We start from the raw sequence: 22,262 nt of genomic DNA on the forward strand, positions 1-22,262 counted from the left end.
TAATAGAAAAATTCTCCCCTCAACCCTCCACCAAAAAAAAAAAAAAAAGAAAAAAATCTTGTCAGGTACTTCTCAAAAGAAAAATATCCCACTGGTCAATTGACATGAAAACTTCGTAACTGATCACTGATTTGAGACTTAACAATAAGATAACACTGCAGGTCCACCAGAATAGCTAAAATTAAAATGGCTGATAATACCCAGAGCTGAAGTAGAAGATATAGAGTAATAACTAATCTCATACTTTGCTTGTGGTACTTTGAACACCAATTAGGTTTTATTGAAAATATACTTACCTTATAATCAACAATTCCATTCCTAGAAGATTCCCTAAAAATAAGAGTTAGCAAACTAAAGCCCTCAGGCCAAATCCAGCTTACAGTCTGTTTTAGTAAATAAAGTTTTATTGGAACAGCCTTGCCTATTCACTTACGTATGGGTGCTTCTTCACAAATTTGGGTAGTTGTGACAAAAAAAAAAAAAAAAAAAAACCATAGGACCTGCAAAGCCTAAAATATTTACTCTCTGGGGCCCTCTACAGAAAAAGCTTGCCAATCCATGCCCTAAAGAAATGCATGTGCATATATATGCACCAGAAGATTGTTCAAACATGTCACAGCAACATTTTTATTAATAGCCCCAAACTAGAAGCAACTCCAGCATCCATTAACCAAGAGTATAATGGATAAATAAATCGTGGGATACTCATGTAAATATTAGAATACTATACAGCAATAATAATGTACAAACTTCAGCTATTCCTAACAATATATATGAGTAAATCACGTAACTAAATTTAAACACAAAGTAGTTCATACTTTATGAGTCCATTTATATAAAGTCCAAAGGCAGATAACACTGAATCAGTTGTTTTTTTGTTTTGTCTATTCTTGTTCTAATACCACACTGCCTTCCTATGATTACTTTATAAGGCTTCGAAAAATTATTTTTACATTGACAAAAACTGCATATATTTATGGTATACAACATGACATTTTAAAATAAGTATTCATTGTGGGATGGTTAAATCAAACTAATTAACATATATATAAGTATTTAGGCATCTTCATTTCATTGGCAAAGAAAAGCATATAAGCAAGTACCATAAAAGTTGGAATCATTGGTTTCGTTTAGTGGAAAGGAATGTATTGGGATTAGGAAGGGACACGCAGGGAGCTTCCAAGTGCTGGCAATTTTCTGATAATTGTCTGTTTTATAATTGTTTCAGCTGTTTATTTATAATATATATTCTATACTGTTATGTAATTTTCACAGTAAAATAAGGTTTAAAAAAGTGTGGAGACTTACTAAGCACTGTTCGGTGGTGCTACTTGTCATTTATGAGCTTTACTCTGGGGTGATTTGCTGGTCCATTTTAGAGACACCCTGTTATGTAGGATCTTTAGGTCTTTCCTCTCGGGCTGCTCTGGTTCTCCAGCAAAGACTCTTCCAACCTCCTGCCTGAGGGGTGACACCTAGGCTACCAGGATTCTGGGATCCCAAGCAAGCTAAGGAGAGCTGAAGACTGTCAGCATTCAGAGCGCATAGGGTTACTAAATACCATGCGATGGTGGAGTATCCACTTTCACAGATGCACCTGGAGTCCTCCTGCCCAGGCATGGTGTCATCCTCTTCAGAGCATAAGCCAAATAAGAGTATTTGTGGGAGCTGAAAATGGACAGTTACCCAGCAGCAAAGGGCGGAGACAGGCATCTTGAAATCTCTTCTTAAACAGTTTTCAGTACATTCTTACTTTAGCTCTCTATGCCCTTTTATTTCCACCTTATACCCGGTACTGAGCACTTCTGAGCCTTTTGAGAATTCTACCTGTGACTGGGTCTGAGCGTCCATGTTTTGAGTAAGATGTGGCTTTGTCGGGTATAAGTCAGTTGTCCCTCATCTGTTTGCTTTCTAACATTCACGCAGACTCTGGCTACTCTAATCCTCTCCATCTTGTTGGTTATATTTTTTACAAATCTCTTTATTGTATTTTTCACTGAGGTTTCAAAAGAAATAAAATTAGATGTATGTATTCAATCTACCATCTTTCCACAGATGGAGTTTGATTTGTTAATTTCTAAAATGAACATCAAAATAACTATCTTATAGGGTTGGCATGACTATTAAAAGTGATTTATGTATTTAAAGCAAACAGCTTCTTTCCTGTGGCTATTGAAATAGGAGGTCTTAAATACAGATAAAACCACACCATCTATACATACACACCACACACACATACACACACACACACACACACACACACACCCTCATCTCCTCCTCCTCCTCCCCAGGAAGATCATGTAAATTAAATCAAAGGTAGAATTCAGATGTGGATTATTCAGATATGAAGCTTACTCTAAGGGTGGGCATTCTTAGTCCATGATGAGAAAATATAATTGACTACAGGAACCCTGAGGATATTTAGATAAGAAGCATCAAACTTTCTCTTGAAAGATACTATTAAAACAGGACACACATTCATAATCAGTTGCGTATCTGGGGAGATACTGGGATTTGAATAGAACGATATTAGTAGGCATTAATAGAATGTGCTCTACTGCCTGACTTGTAAAATCTTATCGTAAAAGAAGATCACAGTTTCCTGTTAATTAGGACCACCTACAGTGTTGGAAACCTTTTTGGATGATCAAAGAGGTGGCATACTTAACCCAGGAGATGTTGACAAGCTCTTCAGCTAGTTAGCATAATGTAACTTTCGACTAAGTGCTTGATGTACAAGCTCTTTTATACTCTGCCATAGTTTGGGTTTAATAGTTTGTGAAGTGATATTCCTTGCATAAACGACGACAGTTACATGGAAATGTCATTTGGACTAGTGCCGTGTCCCTGTGTCAATTAATTTGCAATATACTTTTGTAATATTTCTTTCAATTATAAGAATGACAAAATACTTTAAGATATTAAGAATGTTATTTTCATTTTTGAGTCTGCAACACAATATATAAAGATCTTGAAGGGGACGGGCTCAGATTACATAGGAAATCATCTATTTCCCCCTTGCCCACTTCACAACAACTGAAATAGTGGTCCTTAATGTTAAACTTCAGGGAATTGAGAAAAATGCCTTCTTGGTAAGGGGCCTCAGATCAATGACTTCCTGAGCTTGAGACAATTTTTTTTAAAGCCTCTGGTCTATATAAATAGGAAGCATAATAGAAAGATCATTTCCTTTGGATCAGATAAACATGAGCTCAAATCCCCACTCTGTCACTTATATATCTGCGTGCTTTGAGAGATTTTACTTCATCCCTCTGTGTGTACAAATATGGTTCATAATATCAACTTCCAGGGTTGTGTGGAGGCATCAAGAAGAAAATGCCCGTAAATGACCCAACACATTCAGTCCCGTAAGAATTTGTAGCTCCTACTAGTAAACAGGTGCTCAATCTGCGTTCTTTTTTTCACTTAAACTAAAAACAAAATTTCTTATCAAGGAAAGTGTTGGTGTATTGGTAGAAAAAGAAATATAGTCTCTGAAATAAATTTATATATAGTATCCTTAAGATGATTCTCCTTCCTTCAACTTACTAACATCTATCAGTCAATTAAACTCATCTTACTAGCAAACATCTATTGAGCACTTAGGTGCCTAACTCAGCTCAAGAAGCTGGAGCTGTGCTTGGAGACCCTTGAACAATCCTGACTCAGCAGATCGAGGCGGCTTTCTGGACATTTTCTTCGTGGCGATGTGTCCTTTTTCCACTTCCGTAAGGAATTAGTATCTGTCACTTTCCCTACCCATGAGGTAATTTACAACAAGAGAAGGGAGCGAGAGTAAATGTTCTCCTTATATTTTGCACTATTTTGTGAGAATGTTTTGATTTCTTGTTGCTCTGTCATTTCTCTGCAGGAGTATAGGGAATGGGCCAAATGAAGAAGTAAACGGATAAAGAGTGGATAACGAAACTGCAGACCATTTTGGGTTTTAAAAAGAGGGCAAGGCCCCCCAAAGAGAGAAGCACTGCTCAGGTGGTGTTCATGAAACTTCTTCCCTGCCTCCTCGGCCCTGCCCGCCCTACTCTGCCCTGCTGCTGCAGTTCAGGGACCAGAGGTTAAGGTGTGCGGAGGAGTTTGTCAGGAAATGAGGCCGGAGGAGCAGGCTCCGGCCAGGCTGGGGAGATTAGCCTTCATCCTCTGGGCATCAGAGAGCCAGCAGAGGTCTTTAAGCAGGGAAGTCATGTGATCAGATCAGCTTTTCAGGATGATAACTCTTTATTGTGGAAAATGGACTGTGGGGGGAGAGACGTGTTAAGAGAACCAATTAGGAGGCTGTTGCCTTATTGGGCTTTCTTTTACAATAACTATATGTTATTCTGTAAAGTGTCTCTAAGGACCACAAAGTGTTGTAACTTTTAATGTTTATTTAATATTTAACACAATTTTACTCCTAAACATTTTCCTTCACTCCTCATTAGTATATGTTTAAATGCTATCCTAATAAAAATATTTTATTCAACATAAACTTTAAGATATTTATGGTGCTCTCAACTATTCTAAAGTAATTAAATGAATAAAATATGCATGTTTACTTTGCATGTGTATAGGGAAGTCTTGATTTTGAATTTAAAAGATATATAAACACTTGTTTGCTTCCTATTCCATAGTATAATTTATTTTCCAATATAAAACTAATGTCATAGGTTTAGATATTGACTAGGATCTTTATTAAGTTGTACGGTATCAAATTATCTTACACTAGTTATCTTCATTGATAGCACTCTATAACCAGTTTAAATAAATATATTTGTGTATATATATATGTACACATCTTTGAGAATCCCTTTGGAATTTGAATAGGATGATATTAGTAAGCATTAATAGAATGTGCTCTATTGCTTAACTTGTAAAATCTAGTCACAAAACAACCTGAACCATCTAAATAAGATTACTAGCAGACTTAGCTCAAGTTGCACTTTGGAAATTCATCCTTTTTAGAATTTGTATTCATAAAAGCTGAAAAAAATGTGCAGAAATTTGCATTGATGGATGTTTTCTTATCCTCCATCAGGAAATGATGTACTTGAAACTCATTATAGATCTTCATAGAAATTCGACTGAACGTGCCTTGGGCTTTGTGCTCATCAGCACATACCGAGTTGACTGCATAATTCATATCTCTTGTGTCACATTTAATGTATAACATGTATTTCCTGTTAATTATGAAAATAAAAACACATCATATATTCTAAGAGCATAATTACAAAAACACTGCAAAAAGTTATGTTTGAAGTCTATTAGCCAGTTTCTCTTTAGAAGATATGAAATGGAAGAGTTATTTTCTCTTGCTTTTTGAAAATCAGTTTAACAATGCTTCCCTTTTTTCTTCCACCTGACTTTACAGAATGATATAGAGGCTCCATAACATAGGAAACAGGAAATAATAGAGACAGAGGAGTTACCAACTCTATCATCTCAAAACATTTAGACAAATAAATAAAATTAACTCAGGACTTTCCAGGACAGAACCAAGATTGTTCTGTGGATATGAAGACCAAAGCAATTCACTGATTAGTGATTAATTATATTTTCTCTTTTAGAGGCATTTTTAAAATATGTTTGTAGTACATGGAAAAACAAAATTCCATAAAGGCCCTGATTGTATTAGCCTCCCAAAGTCAAAATTATCTTAGATAACATCTCCCTTTATAAAGAGGAAATATATTATGTAATTAAAATTCTAACTACTTAATAATCATAATCTGGCTTGAGAAAACTTTTAAAGTATCATGTAGGCCTCATAAATCTTGAACTGCATGTGAAGTTATCAAGCATAGTGCAGTTTAAGCTTTCACACCTGCAAAATATACAAGCTAAGCTCTAACTGTAGGAGGCAGCCATCATTCTTTGACTCTTTGGTTACTAATTAAACAGGCATGATATTAAAAATTAATTAGCTACATAATTAATATTGCATACTTGTCACAGGTAGTTATTATGCATCTTTTCCCCGGACTCACAGGAGAGAAACTTTTTGGCATTAAACTTTGGTAGGTTAATTTGATTCACTGCTTAATAACATAAACTGGATTGTTAGATTGGCTGTCATCAAATATGAAATTTTTTACCTAGAAGCTGATGAGACAGATTTTGAGTTTTCTAAAGTGACTCACTTTTGCTACCAAAAATCCTATCTAAGAAAATGATGTGACTTGTTTATTAATGCATACAACATTTATACATTTATTTATTGATTGATTCATTAATTTATCTACAAGTGCCACGATAAATTGACATGGTTTATTAAAATGAATATAAAAATTTCTATTTGCAGGAATGGTTTATAGGTTTTATCTGGTCAATAGCTTCCAATCTGTTGGCATTAGCTGCCTACCATACTCATACACGTTCAGCAAATAATACTATTAACAATGGCTATTATTATTATTATTATTATTATTATAGTAATAAGTTCCCAAAAGTGAAGAGTGGGGAGGGTGGTCTGTGTGCCCAGTATTTGAAGACCTTGAATAAGTGATTACAGAAAGACCTTGAATAAACTATTACAGACAGTGTTACAGAAGCTTGCACAAGGAACAGTGGAGGCACGAAAAAAAGAGGAACCCATTCTCTTTGTGGGGGAGCCATGGAAGGAATATTACGTGATGAGTCAAGATGCCCCAGAAGAATTCCTGTAGCTATGGTTAGTGAGCAGTGGGATACCTGACCTAGGATCTGAAGGACAGAGGTCTGGGCTTGAAATATAGATTTATGAGTCACCAAATTATTCTTGAAAGAGTGGAATATTGTCTAGGTTGACTAAGATGGAAGGGCATCCCAGGCAAAGAAATCAATTTGACCAAAAGAAGGATTTTTGACTTATTTTAGATTTCATCATGATAGAAGCATTAGATGTATTTCCTAGGTGAAGAGAAGAAATAACAAAGCATTAGAAACCTGATTAGCTTGAATAAAACATTAAATTATGATTTTATTTATTTATTTATTCTTTAATTGAGACGGAGTCTTACTCTGTTGCACCAGCTGGAGTCCAGTGGTGCCATCTCAGCTCATTGCCAACCTCTACCATCTGGGTTCAAGCAATTCTCATGCCTAAGCCTCCCAAGTAGCTGGGACTATAGGCATGCACCACCACGTCCAGCTAATTTTTTGTATTTTTAGTAGAGATGAGGTTTCGCCACGTTGACCATGCTGTTCTCAAACTCCTGATCTCTAGTGATCCACCCGCCTTGGCCTCCCAAAGTGCTGGGATTACAGGCAAGAGCCACCGCGCCTGGCAATTTTATGTTTTATTAATTTATTTCTCAGAGATAAAGTATGTCACCAAACTTACATATTTCATATTTGTATTGCACATTTACATATTTTAGTTATCCTAGTTAACTTAAACAGCTCTAAAATTCTATTACTCAGTAAATAATCTGAAGCAGATATTTCCTTAATTCAATGACAACTGCTACTTTGTGATCATTATAAATTTGATGTACATTTGAGGTAATAACTCTAGTGTGTCACTTTTATTTAATAATGAGAAAATCAGAATGGTGTTTTAATAAAGATTTTCAAATCCACGTATATACTTAGATGTTCCCAATTAATGGCATTCTTAAATATTTGTGTAGCACAAATACACAAGCTTTTAGGGTTTCCTTAAGTATATTAATGCATAGTAAAAAAAAAAAAAAAAAAAACTTAGGCACTTTTATTAGACAAAATTGTGTTTCTGAGCCTGGGTGAACTGCTTAACATTTCATATAAATTCTACTTCTTTTCAACTGAAAAAAAAATATTCTCCCATAGGGATGTGGTAAGAATAAAATGGAGATAAAGCAAGTACAACATGTAAGTGCTAATAAATCATGACTGTACCATTATTAGAGTATATTATTATGGAATGGTGTATATGCCCTATACAAGAAGACAAAAATGTGATGAAATCATACAATTACATTCTCAAGTTTAAATGCAACACACATTAGTTGAGGAGCTATAGTTCTTGCTTTTAAGGAATTTATAATTGAGTGATGTAATAAATAAAAGATGTCAAAGTTCATTTGCATTAGGAAAACAATTAATGTACATGGTATTGTCTAATTGAAGTCTGGTCTATCTGCATTTTACAAATGATGGCTTTTGTAACACAGAGAAAATATTAATAAAATCTAATTTAAATTTCTTTAAAGAACAACTTTTAAAAATAATTTTAAAATTATGGAATTAATTATTTGATTGGATCAAGTAGTACATTTTAAAGGGTTTATCATATCTCTTTATACATCGTTAATTATCTCTTTAACTCAAAGAGTTTCATATTTTAAAGCTCCAATTGAGACTGTCACTCTCATTCGTCAAATGAGAGAGAGATTGCAGTTAGAAATATTCTCATTTGTTTCCGAATAAAATCCTCTAGCCCATTTTTGCCTTTTTCATCCTTCTTCCTGCAAAGATTTATTTTCTAATTTGTTTCCTCTTTTTCCCATGATTGATCATTTAGGGCCTGTTATTTCACACTCATTAAGACCTAGCTGAGTGCAGAGTGTACCCTGCAGAGGACATTGAGGAATTTGGCTCAGTAGCTACTGGTTGAAGTGGGCTTTATTTTGCTGTTGTTCTGCTGTTGTGGGATTAAGAGGTTTATTTCACTCATCACTTTTCTCTGTCTTGTCTGTTAACATGTTGGTAAACTTTCATAAATGCTTTGAGTATTCCCTTTACCAAGGATTAGGCAGACAGTAAGAGACAATAATTATAAAGCAATGAGATAAAGAATTATTCCCAAGCACGGGATGATAAAGCATAGAAGATGGGCTCAACCCACCTGGAGACAAGCTGAGGGGAAGGTATTTTGAAGGACATGACACTTAGGGTCTTAGAAATGAATAGGTATTACCTAGAAGTGTGAAGTGTATGTGTGTGTTTGTGTGGATATAAACTGAGATTGGGAGCAGGGTGGGCTTTTCCACAGAGTAGAAATGCTTGAGCAAAAGGCACATACAGACATGAAACAGCACAGTGCTTTTGCTGTTTGGTGGAACTGAAACTGGAGAAGTGAGTAGCTATGCATCAGATTATGAAAAGCATTGTATGAAATGTTGGGATGTATAAATCATGTCATGTATTTTTAGAGAAAGAGAGAAATGGCAGGAACCTACACTCACAAATGCCCAATCCCACCTCCAGAGGTTCAACAAACTATGTCCAAAAGTTCAAGAACAGAAACATGCCATATTTATTTTTCCTCTATTTATATTTATTCCCTAGGTGACTGTGTTTAATCTTATGGCTTTAAACACCATATGTATGGTCTTAACTCCCACATATTCATCTGCAGCCTCACCCTGTTTCCTGAACTCCAAACACATCCAACTGCCTACTTGATATTCCCAATCAGATGTCGAATGAAGACCTTAAACTTAAGTCCAATACAGAAATCCCACCACCACCTCCCAAACTGTTTCTCCTATTGTTTTTCTCATCTCATTAAATTAAAACTCCAACCTTCTAGTTGCTCAAGACAAAACATTGCCTCTCACCTCCTTACCCGAGCTATCAGGATATCCTGCTGACTCCTTTCTGAAATATAACAAGAAACCAAAGTTTCTCACCTCCATTGCTACCAACCCAGTTAGAGCAACTATCATCTCTCACCTAGATTATTCCAGCAGTCTCCCAGCTGAGCCCCCTGCTTGTAGGTTTGCCCTTCTAGAGCTGATTCTGCCCACACGGCTCCTCCCAGAGGCTGCCCACCACACTTAAAGCCCAGAGTCCTTACCATGGCCTGAGACGACGCTTGCACTGGCCCCTGCTACCTCTCTGACCTTATCACCTTCCCCTCTACCCATTGCTGACTCCACTCCAGCCTCACCAGCCCTCCCTTGCTGTTCCTCAGACACACCTCTCACACCACTGCCTCCAGATGCGTTCACTTGCTATTCTCTCTGCCCAGAGAGCTCTTCCCATCATGCATCTTTCTAATTTCTTTCAGGCCCCTTTTTAAATGTCATCTTATTGTTGGCTTCTTCTTGTCCATTCTGTATGAAAGAGCAATAGCTCCCTGCACGTGTACGCATGCACACGGGAACACACACAGACATACACGAACACACACATACAGAGAAAGAAAAGAAACAGCTGACTATCTCCTGTAACCTGCTTTATTTTACTCCACAGTTTTCACCATCATCTGCCCGTATGTGTATGTGTATATATACATCTATATCTATACTCATAGTTTATCTACTGTCTGTTTCTCACCACTAGAATAAAAGCGCCATGTATACTGGCATTTGGAGCTATTTTGTTTGCTGCCACAGCTCTTAAAATAATATAGTACTCAACAAATATTTGTTAAATGAATGAATGCCACTGGGCACAATGGCTTGCACCCATAATCCCAGCACTTTATGAGGCTGCAGTGGGCAGAACACTTGAGCTCAGGAGTTCAAGACCAGGCTGGCCAACATGGCGAAATCCTGTCTCTACATAAAAGACAAAAATCAGCAGGTCATGGTGGTACACACCTATAGGCCCAGCTACTCAGGATGTTGAAGTGGGAGGATCGCTTGAGCCCAAGGAGGTGGAGGTTGCAATGAGCTGAGATCATGCCACAGCACTTCAGCCTAGGTGACAAAGCAAGACCCTTTCTCAAAAAAAAAAAAAAAAAAAGAATGAATGTGAGGTTCTATCCCAAATGGATACTCTGTGTTCCTTCTGCCTCTGTCATCCTACCTCCAACCCTTCCATCTCCAACTTAAAAGCTTTCTAACAGCAGAAACCAAGTTTCATTCGTCATTCATTCTTCATCTGTATATCTCAAGCATCCAGTACAGTCTCTGGTATATCTTGCCATTCAAAAAGAGACAAAAGTGGTTTCACTGAGGCGTATACACTTCTGAAACACAGTAACAATACGGTCTTCATTACTTTAGCCAGAAATAACTTCTTTTTATTTTAAACCCACTCCCTAATCGCAACTCTCTCTCTAGCTTACCATTCTAATGATGATGACAGCATGACTCAAGGCAATCCATGCAGGAAGATGAATCATAGCCTCTTGCCCAACACAGCAGCACAAAGCCCACCTCTTCTCCTCCGTCACATAAGGCATGATTCTGCAAAGGGGACCAGAGTTAGATTTACTGTGAGGCTAACAAAGTTTAAGTAACAGGGCTCCTCAATTTCAGACATCTTCTAAAGCTCCATGCTTAACCGTCTATCCACAATTACTAAATCTAGTCATCTTAAAACTCTACAAACCTGGTTGAAGTGGGAATTTTCCTAATACAAACTGAAAAAAGTAAATGTCACCCATCCCGCTTTGGAACGTGCCTGTACCTGTCACCTTCTGACCTCTTACCTGCTTGGCCACATCTGTGTTCATTCTTCTAATTCAATTCTGCCTTGTTTAGAAAGGTCTGACCTTGACATTTTTTAAACTTAGATTGGTTTTCACCTCTTTTCTTATGATTACATATAATAATTCTCATTTTCATTTTTCTTCAGAACTGGTTAACAAACTTATTTCTAAAAGATTTTGCTTCATACAATAATCAGATAATTTTTATTCTGCCAGATTTCCTTGTGATTCATTTTTCTCATTCACTGAGTCATACTGAGTTTCATACTATTGTTTTCTTTTCCTCCTTCTACATTTCTTTTTCTAATGTATAGGCTCGACTGTCAACTACTCTCAACGGAATCTCTGATTTATGGAGGAGTCTACCGCTTGTCAACTTTATCGTTCTTTCTCTGGACTACTATTCACTGTTACGTTTCCTTTCAAGACCTGACACAGCACTTGGCATTAGAGGTGCAAGATGAGTAAATGAAATGTAAATCTAAGGGAAATTACCTTTGAATAGTATATGGTGCCTGCTCCCAGAAGGAGTTCAAAGCTGCCTGTTCATTCATAAATTCAGAATCCCCAAATTGTATTATTCATAGGCTCACCCACAACATAAAGTTGGTATAAATTTAACATGTATAGAGTGAAAGTTAGAACCTGGCTTGCCCCGTGGACTTCATCGAGAGTCAAGAAACTCAGGGAATTCTCAGTTTCTTTAAAAGATTTTGAAAAAGAAGAACTTCAGGTCTTCAGAGTAAAGAGCACTTAAATTTATAAGGTTACACATTCAGTCAGCCAGGATTTTATTTATTGATGTCCAAGGCTTAACAGGAATGAATCAAATGCCCTGACATCTAAAATGTGGGATTTCTGGTTGTCTCAGCATTTTACATCCCTATAAACTTCCTTCTAGAACATGATCTGTATTTTAAACAACTGATTTTTGTAGAATTTCAGGAGGGAAAAAATGGTTTTACCTTAATAACTTACAAATCAACACAAAGAACTTTGCACAGAGCTACACTCAAAATTTTCTCTGAAGAAGCCCGTGTTTAATATATTAATAACACATTTCCTTGTGTTAAGTAGAATGCAACATTCACGCTGTTCCATATTTCCTTGCCAGCCCTTTTCCACAGAGCCTCTAATTTGCTCAGAAATCAGTGAAATAATAGACACAAATGAATGAGAGAGCCACTTCCTTCTGGGTCTTCTTTCCAACTGGGCCTGGGCTTAACATAAAGGAGTGACATCCTTTCTCACCAAGATGCTTGAGATTTTTTTTTCTCCTTTCACTTCTGACTTAAAGTTCATATCATTTAGAGTCTTGTCTTGAGCTGGGTCAGAGTGGGACAGGTCCTACCAACAACAGGGCTTTGAGCCTGAGGTCTACTTTTTGCATTAAAAAGGTATATTAGTAAGAGTAAGGGAAGACTTAAAGTCATTAACACCAAACTGAAAATTTCTCTTTGATTTAACCATAAAGAGTAGAAGAGACTTAAAAAGGGAATACTTCTCTCTGTATAATATCTGTGTTGTTCAATTTTGTGTCCATTAATTATTAAATATTCCTAACCAGAAATAAAAAATGGCCTTTGTAGTTACCCCCAATTTTCCTGATAATGTGAATTACTTTTTCAAGTAGCAAATGAAGAGATAGACTTCCTTTTTTAAAGGAAAGCAAAAGTGTCATCCCCATAAATATTGAAGTGGAGGGGAGGTTCTTGGGTTGTGGTTGATGAAGAGGCAGGGCACAATGAGCAGCCCTGGGGTCCAGCTAACAGAAGCAATGAAAGGACCAAAATGGGATGAAGAATCTTGTGTCTCACTCTGCCGGGTCATGTGCTGAGCCACCTGTGAGTGGAGTGACGGTAGGCTGTTGGGGAATAGAGATCCCAAGGTAGACACCTAGAAGTCAGAGCATCCCAGTGGTAGAAAGACTTGGAAATAGAAAGATGCCCATCTTCATGGGAGAGAACAAGAAACAGCAGCAATCAAGACAACTTCTAATTCACTCCCTACTCTCAACTATTCATTTCTTAACTCTCAGTCATCTTTGCATACCCTAGATGCCTCAATAACTCTCTTCCTGATGGCCTGCGTCACATAGCATGGACCAGGAAACCCCAGTTTTTGTATTTCTCTACTCCATTCCATGAAACTTCCTGAGAATATAGAAATGATTAGTGACTATTCTTTTTTTACATCCTCCTTTCTCAGCATTATCCTATACACAGTATTCAAACAATACAGAGCCTCCCCAACCCCACCCTATGAGATTACCGTAGACTTCCTTTAGGGGGAAAAAACTGTGGACACAAATTTAGCCAAGCTACTACTCTGTGACAACCAAACATATGTTGGTGAAGTTTTCACAAAAAGGAAACCAGCGGTTTGCCCAATGTCTAAAGTTTGGAGATGAAGAACAGAACTTAAAACTGGGACCTAGAGCTGCTGGAAGGAAGCAGGAACAAAATTTTAAACGAGTTAGGTTTATTGAGACCTCTAGGCATCAGTTAGTCTTTTTTCTTATCTGGGACTGTGTTTAGGATACAATTCAACCATATGGGAGTTGCTTCAGTGAGCTTTGCACTCCAACACCTAAAGAAAAAAAATACCTGTTACTAATTGGAAGTGTTATTTGAGCACTCTTTAAAACTCTTTCCGAAATTAATGAGGACATATAGTACATAAAGATGCACACAGGGAGGCAGGCGGCATCAGGAGACATCTGAGCATCTCACATAAATGCAGCTGGTAAACAAGTTCACGACATGCATAAAAATGGCAATGGGGTTATACCTGCGAGAACACCTCCGAGGGGCTTTAAACCCTCGAGCAAAACTTAAAAATTTTGCCTCAGACTTTCTGGTCTCTTGTAATATTAAACCAACTCTTTGTGCCTGCATAAACAGTTCATTTCATTTTTCTCTTTAATTATATATTGTGACTGCTGAATATTAATCTCACCCTTTTAAAAAGGAAAATGTATATTTTTGTCTGTCATTCAGGGTTTTCATAAATCTTCAAGTTTGAAGCAGATTCATCCAATAATGCATCACTAGTCCAGCTACCTCTGGTTGCCAACAGTCTATATGAATAGGAAGCAGAATGAGAACAAGGAGACCTTGAACTCATTAAATGGTTTATGAATGGTTCCCATTTCCAGAAAAAGTATAAATTTGTTTTCCAGATCCACTCTCTCTCTCTACATGTGTCCATGATGAGAGAGGCAGGCATTCTTTTATCTTACGGAGATTTTTGTTTTATAGAAGATATTTAAAAACAGAAGACAATTTGTAACAGTGAATTTAATGCTTCCAATATTAAGCTACAGTGTAAAGTAAATTCCAGCATTAATCTAAAAACCATATAAAATTAATGCAATTATGAAGATAGCTATGACAATGTCCTACACTAACTCATGCCTGACCGGAAGTTATCCAAACATGTAATGAAGCAGTTTTTTCCATCCATTTATAACTCAATAATTTACTTTTTCATTTAGAGTACACTTAAGTCTGTTGAGTTCAGCTACATTTTAGTAAACAAGTTTACCCCCCCTTTTCACCATGGCTGCATACAGAAATACTACCTGTCTCCAGACCCAGCAAAGATGGAAGGAAGGATGAGGGATGCAGCAAGAAAATATTCTAGGAGAGCACACAAAAAGAGGTAAGTTTGTAGAGTATCGCAGAGTCAGACAGTTAGGCATGACGGAAAGAATGGTTTAAAGACATAACTTTGGCTTTGGACCCAAGCCATAAATCAGGAAAGAAGAAAACTCTTCTCCTACAACTTAGAATATGCAGAGCACTTTTCAAATGCATGGTCAAGTTCTTTGCCAGTCTTTAAGGATTTGCAGACTTAGTGCTTTCATGACTAACAAATGGTTTGTATAATTAAAACAGTTTTTTGAAAGCCCTTTGAATTTCAAAGCACACAGAATTATCCTTCGCATAGCACTGCATCAGAACAATTAAGTAGAATCAGGCTGCATGTCAGTGCACAGATGATTTGTTTTATGATTAACTTAATTCACCATAATATTCACTTCCACTACTTACTCCCAAACAATATTGATCTGCTCTTTCCCAAAGCAGGTTATCCTGGTCTGGATCAAACCTGTCTCTGCTAGTAACAGTTTCTCTAGGAGACAGTTGTATTTTAAATGTTTCATAGGCCATCTAGTTATTTGTTCATTGTTAGGGATGGTGGGAGAGCTATAATAGGCAAGCAGCCTCAGCTGGCCGCTGGATGTAAGACTAGATCTGGCATTATTAAAAGGATAGACGGTATATTCTATGCCCTATGGAAAATAGTTTGATAATACATCTTGACCCAGAACTTATTAAAAAATCCATTACCTTTTTAATTCAAGTTCATAATACCCTTTGGAATTTCAATTTAGGCATTTCTTACCAAAATAATAGGTAGCTTTATTACTGAACATGGGAGATAGAGTCTCTCATATTGACAACTCTCTTACATGAGGGTTATTAATTTATTATTGACAAATTCATGTTCTTACTCTTCAAAAAAAATTAAAAAGGGGGGGTGCGCATGTTTGCCTTCCAAGAAGATCTTAGATCAACTCTGCCATTGCCTTGTGTTAATCTTATGGTGGTGCACCGATTCTATTTATCGGGCTGTTAATCTTTACCTAACAAGACCTGGCTCCATCCCTAAGATTACTCATGAAATCTGCACCCTGAGGCCAGTTTGCTTTGAAAACAACTGTACAAACGCACCGAGACGGGATAGCGTTATACACTCCATTTGGACGATTACATCCCATTTGCAAAATCAAAGATCTTGTGAGGCCATGGGAAATCCAACCTTGGCCTCTTATCCTGCATCAGAAGCACTGGTCAGGAACCCGACACCTGCTCCCCTCCTTCCGACACACTTGCAAGACAAACACATGCTCCATTAAAAATAACACCACTCTGCTCTGGCATGTTTTCTTCCCAGGGGCCTGGCTTTAGAATGTGCTTGCGTTTGTCGTGGCGGGCAGGTGAGGATCTCCGGTTACTGCACCGCAATGAGCTCCCGGAAGACAGACTGGCGCACTGATCGCTGCACGCCACCACTCAGCACTTCTCTCGCCTTCTAAGGCCTTCTTCCCACCAGTAGCAGGTCCTCGTGCCTTTTAGGTTCCTTTGATATGCTAGTACAACGGAAAGCAGTGGGAGGCAATGCTGCACCTTAACCTGTACTGGAAACTCGCTAGAGAACGTGGTGCTTGGTTGCAGGCCTTTTCAAACGGATTCTCTAGCATTCTTTTAAAATCATCTGCTGGCAGAAATGTGTCTGACCATTGGGTGTTTTAATAATTGCTCTAGCTGACCTGGGAACTGGGGGATCTGGTAAAGGGACACAGCGTTTGCTGATTATTTCACACTAATTTGGACCATAAATTCCTCGAATGCATCCAGTCAGCCAACACATGATTTTTAGCACAGGCTGAGGTTCTTCAAAGGGCTTCCATATATCACGATGTATTGCTATTAAAAAGAAAGGATCAAAACAGCAGGTACATCTCTATGGAAATTTAGTAAATATATAAATTATTATTTAAATCACTGTAGCTGGCTGTGGGAGGAAAAAATCAGTTTGTATCTTATAGATACAATGTGAACTTCACTTTCATTTGTTTTTTTTTTTTTTTTTTTTTTTTTTTCTGAATGATCAGGTTGCTTTTCTTCATGTTTTAGCATACCTTTCTCAGGAGGGTTACATTAAAGAGACTCTGTCCACCAAAATTTCCATTTGCCATGAGTACCCTAGAGAAAGGATCTATGTGTTTTGGGGAAGAAGGGAGTGCTTTAAATTATTAGCACTTAGAAATACATCAGCTTATCTTAAGCATTCATCATTAAAATGGTTGAAAAAAACAAAGTACCTTTTGCCTTTTGCCGTAATTTTTTTCTTCATCAGTGTTCCTATGACATGTTACTATTATCATGATTATTTCCTGGAGAATGTGGTTTTCAACAAGTTTTCAGCCTTCTTCTTTTTTTCACCCTACAGTGTCCTTTCTGTGTTATAGAAGTGCTATCATCTATTCCTCTTCCAAGAAAAATAACTTTAAAAAATGGGATTATTTATGCTTTCCCATTGTTAATTTAGAGGACAAGATAGAAATACTCCAGTAGCTACAGAGAAGGTCAGAAACAGGTAAGGTGCATTGGGGGTGAATCTTAAGCCTCTTTAAAGAAGGCTTAAGAAAATATTGAAAGTATGGGAAATGGCATAGGGAAGAGGAAATTGGCAAGGACTGAGCCCCAGGGGTGGGCTGAGGTGATGTGTTAGGAAAGATGGGAGAGGTTCCAGAACCAGGAGGTCAGCTTTCATTATTAAGTAAATACGTTAAGACTAACACTACAGTATAAGAGACAAAAAGCTTCTTTGGCTTTAGATATCTTTGGCTTTTGAATTTAATGGGTATGCTTTAAGATTCAGAAAGTGTATTAAAAGGTAAATAACCATCATTGAATATAATGCTGTAAGTTGTTTAAAAAAATGAATTCTTGTTTTACCAATATAGCTGATCAACATAAATAGTGAAACTGGTAATTGATAAATGCTGTGAAAGTCAGAAATACTCATATATTGACAAAGAATATTGGAAAAGGAAAATATAATCCGAAGATATTTTGTTAACATATTTTCAAAAAGCATTCAGCAATACCAGGTCTTCTGACAAGCCCAATCAAAACATTCCCATCAGAGTAGTGATTTCTTATAAGTCCTGCTACTGAAGGCAGTATTCTAGGGTCTTCTGCGGCCATGATGCAGAGCACTGGCCCCCAGTCCCTGCATATCCTGATGCTCTGAGGATCGTGGTATAGGAGATTATTCCTATGTGAAGTGGCTAAGAGGATAGCAATAGCAATCGTTAACACTTGTATGATATTACTGTGTACCAGGAGGTTGTTCAAGCATTTCATGTATATTACTTCATGCACCCACAAACTCTGCCAACAACTCTATGAAGTATATACTTTCATCGTCCCCATTTTCTGGATAAGGAGATGAGCCTCCAATAGCTTAAGGGACTTGCCCACATTCACACAAGTAAAGTACCAAAGCTGGGATTCAAACCGAGGAATGCTGGCTCTAGAATCTGTGATCTTTCCCATTATCCTATGTTGTTTTTGAAATCTGGCATAACCTTTACATGTAGCAATTTGTCTTTAGAAGCTAAAGAATCATGAAGATAGTATTTTTGGTCTCATTTACTTGTCCACAATGCTATTTTTATCCAAACTAAAATTGTTTAGCGCATTGGCAAATATTTACTAAGCATTAATGAAAAGTCATATTGCTAACTTTTTCCACTAAAATAAATGTTAAGGCTGGGCGCGGTGGCTCAAGCCTGTAATCCCAGCACTTTGGGAGGCCGAGGTGGGCGGATCACAAGATCAGGAGATCGAGACCATCCTGGCTAACATGGTGAAACCCCGTCTCTAGTAAAAATACAAAAAAAATTAGCCAGGTGTAGTGGCAGGCGCCTGTAGTCCCAGCTACTCGGGAGGCTGAGGCAGGAGAATGGCGTGAACCCAGGAGGCGGAGCTTGCAGTGAGCCCAGATTGCGCCACTGCACTCCAGTCTGGGCGACAGAGCAAGACTCTGTCTCAAAAAAATAAATAAATAAATAAATAAAATAAAATAAAATAAAATAACATAAATGTTAAGTACTGTATAAAATGTATGTAAGGTGAGTTAACCCATGCAACCGATGTATAAGCTGAAGTAAATTAAGTGATGTTTTATTCATTTTTTGGGTCAATATGCACTGCTGTATTTTGTACCAAAATTATTAGGGGAATGGAAAAGAAAATAGAACAGCAAAATTATCTTTATACTAATGGAACATTATGTTTTCCTCTTTCCTGTAATCAAATCTAAGCTTATGTACCAAGCATCCACCATACTTTATAATCAACATCTTTACTGATCCTCAAAACTATTCTAATATACAGTTTATAGGAAATTTACATCACAGAAGGCTAAACATTGTGGCCCAAGTTTCTGTGAAGGCGAATGGTCATCTGGAATAAGTAATGTCACTTGCCTCCTTGTTACTGTCATAATAATAGTAATAAAAACTAATAATGAGATCAATAAATGTGATTTTTATTACTATTTGTCAGGCATTATGCAGATATTATTTCATTTCATCCTGATAACTACCCTTACCTAGTAGGTACTGTTATTATCCCCATTTTTTATATAAAGGATTTTATTCAAAATCAAACAGATAATAAATGGCAAAGGCAGATTTGGGAGTTTTGTCTGCTTGTTGTTGTTGTTTTGGGATGGTGTCTCACTCTGTCACCCAGGCTGGAGTGCAGTGGCTCTACTGGCTCACTTCATCCTCCATCTCCCTGGGCTCAGTAGATCCTCCCAATTCAGCCTCCCAAGTAGATGGGACTACAGAGGCAAACCACCAAGCCTGGCTAATTTTTGTAGAGACAGGGTTACTCCATGTTGCCCAAGCTGATCTCAAACTCCTGGGCTCAAGCAATCTGCCCTCCTTGGCTTCCCAGAGTGCTGGGATTACAAGCATGAAGCCACCGCACCTGCAGAGGTGGATTCTGAATGAGGAAATTCAACTGGGAAGTAGAGAGACTTCACCCCTAAAGTCTACTGGGTAGTTCATGATGTGAACTTTGACACAGACTGAACTGTGTTAGAATTGTGGCTCTACTGCTTATCAGCTGGTAACTTCAGACAAATCTCTGAGTCTCCATTTCCTAATTTATAAAATGAAGATCATATTACAGTGTTGTTATAAGGATTAAATTTAAAAGCAGAGTCTATGATACCTATGATAGTAAACAAAACTATCTACCCTTTATTGAATGCTTATTTTATCTAGACTTTATGCTAAATATTTTACAAATGTTATTTATTTAATCTTCCAATAACTCCATCAGGCAGGTTTTATTATTCCCAGTTTATAAGAAACAGATTTAGAGAATCTATGCAATCAGTCCAAGTGACACAGACAGTGAGACACAGAGTGGAAAAGTGAATCCTGATCCACATTGTTATGATCCACATTGCTCACACAGCACTGGGTCGGTCCACCAGGTAATATGGAATTCATGCTCTTTCACAAGACTGCAGACACTGATACTGGGAACCAGCATCGCTGATGTAAATCACAAGTCAAAACTGAGATTTGCCTGAGTTCAATACATTTCATGGTTCACATAAATATTTCAGTATAAATATGACCATCTCCTCTCTGTCCACTGTCAGAGGGTCTCTCTCTCATGTTTCTGCACATCTTGCAAGCAGAACCACTACAATCTTTTCAGAACAGTGAATAGGCCAGTCAGGCAAGAAGCAAGCAGGAATGGTGCAGGGCGTTCTCCTGAAGGGGCCACAAGAGAGAAGGGTTAGCCAGGTCATCCTTAATCAGAAAGGCGATCAGCACCACGAAAGCCCTAGGGGCCACTGGACCCTACAGTAAAGCTGTGTTAGTCAGGACAAACTTACATTTCAGGACAGGTAGGTATGGATCCTTCAAGTGGACAGCTTGTTTAGCAAAAGAAGCTAAGCAAGAATGTGAGTAAAATTCTGAAAGCTGCAGGCTGTGACTTCACTAATGCAGTAAAAACAACTGTTTTGTTGGTTGACATAAATGACTTCCCTACTGTCCATGAAATCAAGAGTAGTTTTCCTGCAAGTGCTGTTTACCTGGTTGCTGCTTTGCTCAAAGGAGGCTGAGTTGAAATTAAGGAAGTAACTGTCGAAGGACCTCTCACAACAGCATGACTGTAAGTGGCCCAGTGTTACTTAGTCTGAAATTTTTCACATCTTAATTTTTACAACTGGTGAAAATGTGAGTTTGACTAAAATAGCTGAAGTTATTATGGAAATACCATAGAATATGGAGAGTTAAGCATGAAATGAAGATTAGATGATTAATTCAGTTACTGATATAATAAATTATTATTATTTACACCCATATTACTGAATGTAGGAAAGAGATACTTATTACTCAAGAGTGACTCAAATAAATAAAAGGAAAATAACAGGTAGGAAAGATGAGTCATTGTTTCTAAGAAATAATCAAGAGCACACCTAATTTAAACTAATTTAATGATATGAAACATTTTGTTCTCATGTCAGATATGCGATTCTGCTTTTATTTGAGTAAAATTAAAGTATTTAAGTTAGAATGTTAGAGGCCAAGAAGAAAGGGGATAGATAATTGTAGATAGATAATATTTTTCTAATGGAAATAAAACAGACGTGCAGATTAAAAAAAAGTAGTGAATAAATTTTGAAATTAGAAACAGGGTCCCCCTGCAGAGCAAAGGTCAGATTTTCTTATAAACAGGAAGAGAGAAAGCGTGTCTCCCTAAAAGGAAAGGACATGCATAGTTACTGCCCATTATAAAACATTAGGGTTCCTTAAGCTTAAAATCACAGTCCTGTAACATAACTCACTGCAGGTGTAGGTGTTTACTGGCCCTCTTCACATTGCCCTGTGAGTATTGGGGTTCACGGAACCAGCACAAGGACAATAATGGCTACTTGGCTGCTGCATGGCTGTGAATAATAAACTACACTTTGTCACTAATCCAGAGGTCATGAAACTGTAGCTGGCCTATTTATTAGCTTGCAAGTGTGGCAAAATCTCAGACTCTTCACAGTTCTTGGCAACCTTCTTCCTACCTCAACACACACATTTGGAATATAAGCTCAGTTAAAGCAGAGTCCTTGTCTATCTTGTTCACTGTTTTATCTGCAGTATGTAAAATATTTTCTGTTCACAGTAGATACTCAATAAATGTTTGTTAAATGACTAGAAGAGAATAAAGCATTCCTATTTATTCACTAAAAACTAAGCAATGACCAACTGTATCTCTCGACCTCTGTGCAAATAACTTATTAGACTGTTTTGACTGCTTTTATT

The 22,262-nt window shown here is 37.4% G+C and overlaps 1 pseudogene; it reads left to right on the forward strand.

The window, feature by feature from the left end:
• LOC106993953 (2-iminobutanoate/2-iminopropanoate deaminase-like) overlaps positions 1–21,115 on the forward strand; it is a 40,000-nt pseudogene extending 18,885 nt beyond the window's left edge.
• The last annotated feature ends 1,147 nt before the right edge of the window (positions 21,116–22,262 follow it).

The sequence above is a fragment of the Macaca mulatta genome, chromosome 1 (genome assembly GCF_049350105.2).
Source record: "Macaca mulatta isolate MMU2019108-1 chromosome 1, T2T-MMU8v2.0, whole genome shotgun sequence".
In the NCBI taxonomy this organism is placed as follows: Eukaryota; Metazoa; Chordata; class Mammalia; order Primates; family Cercopithecidae; genus Macaca; species Macaca mulatta.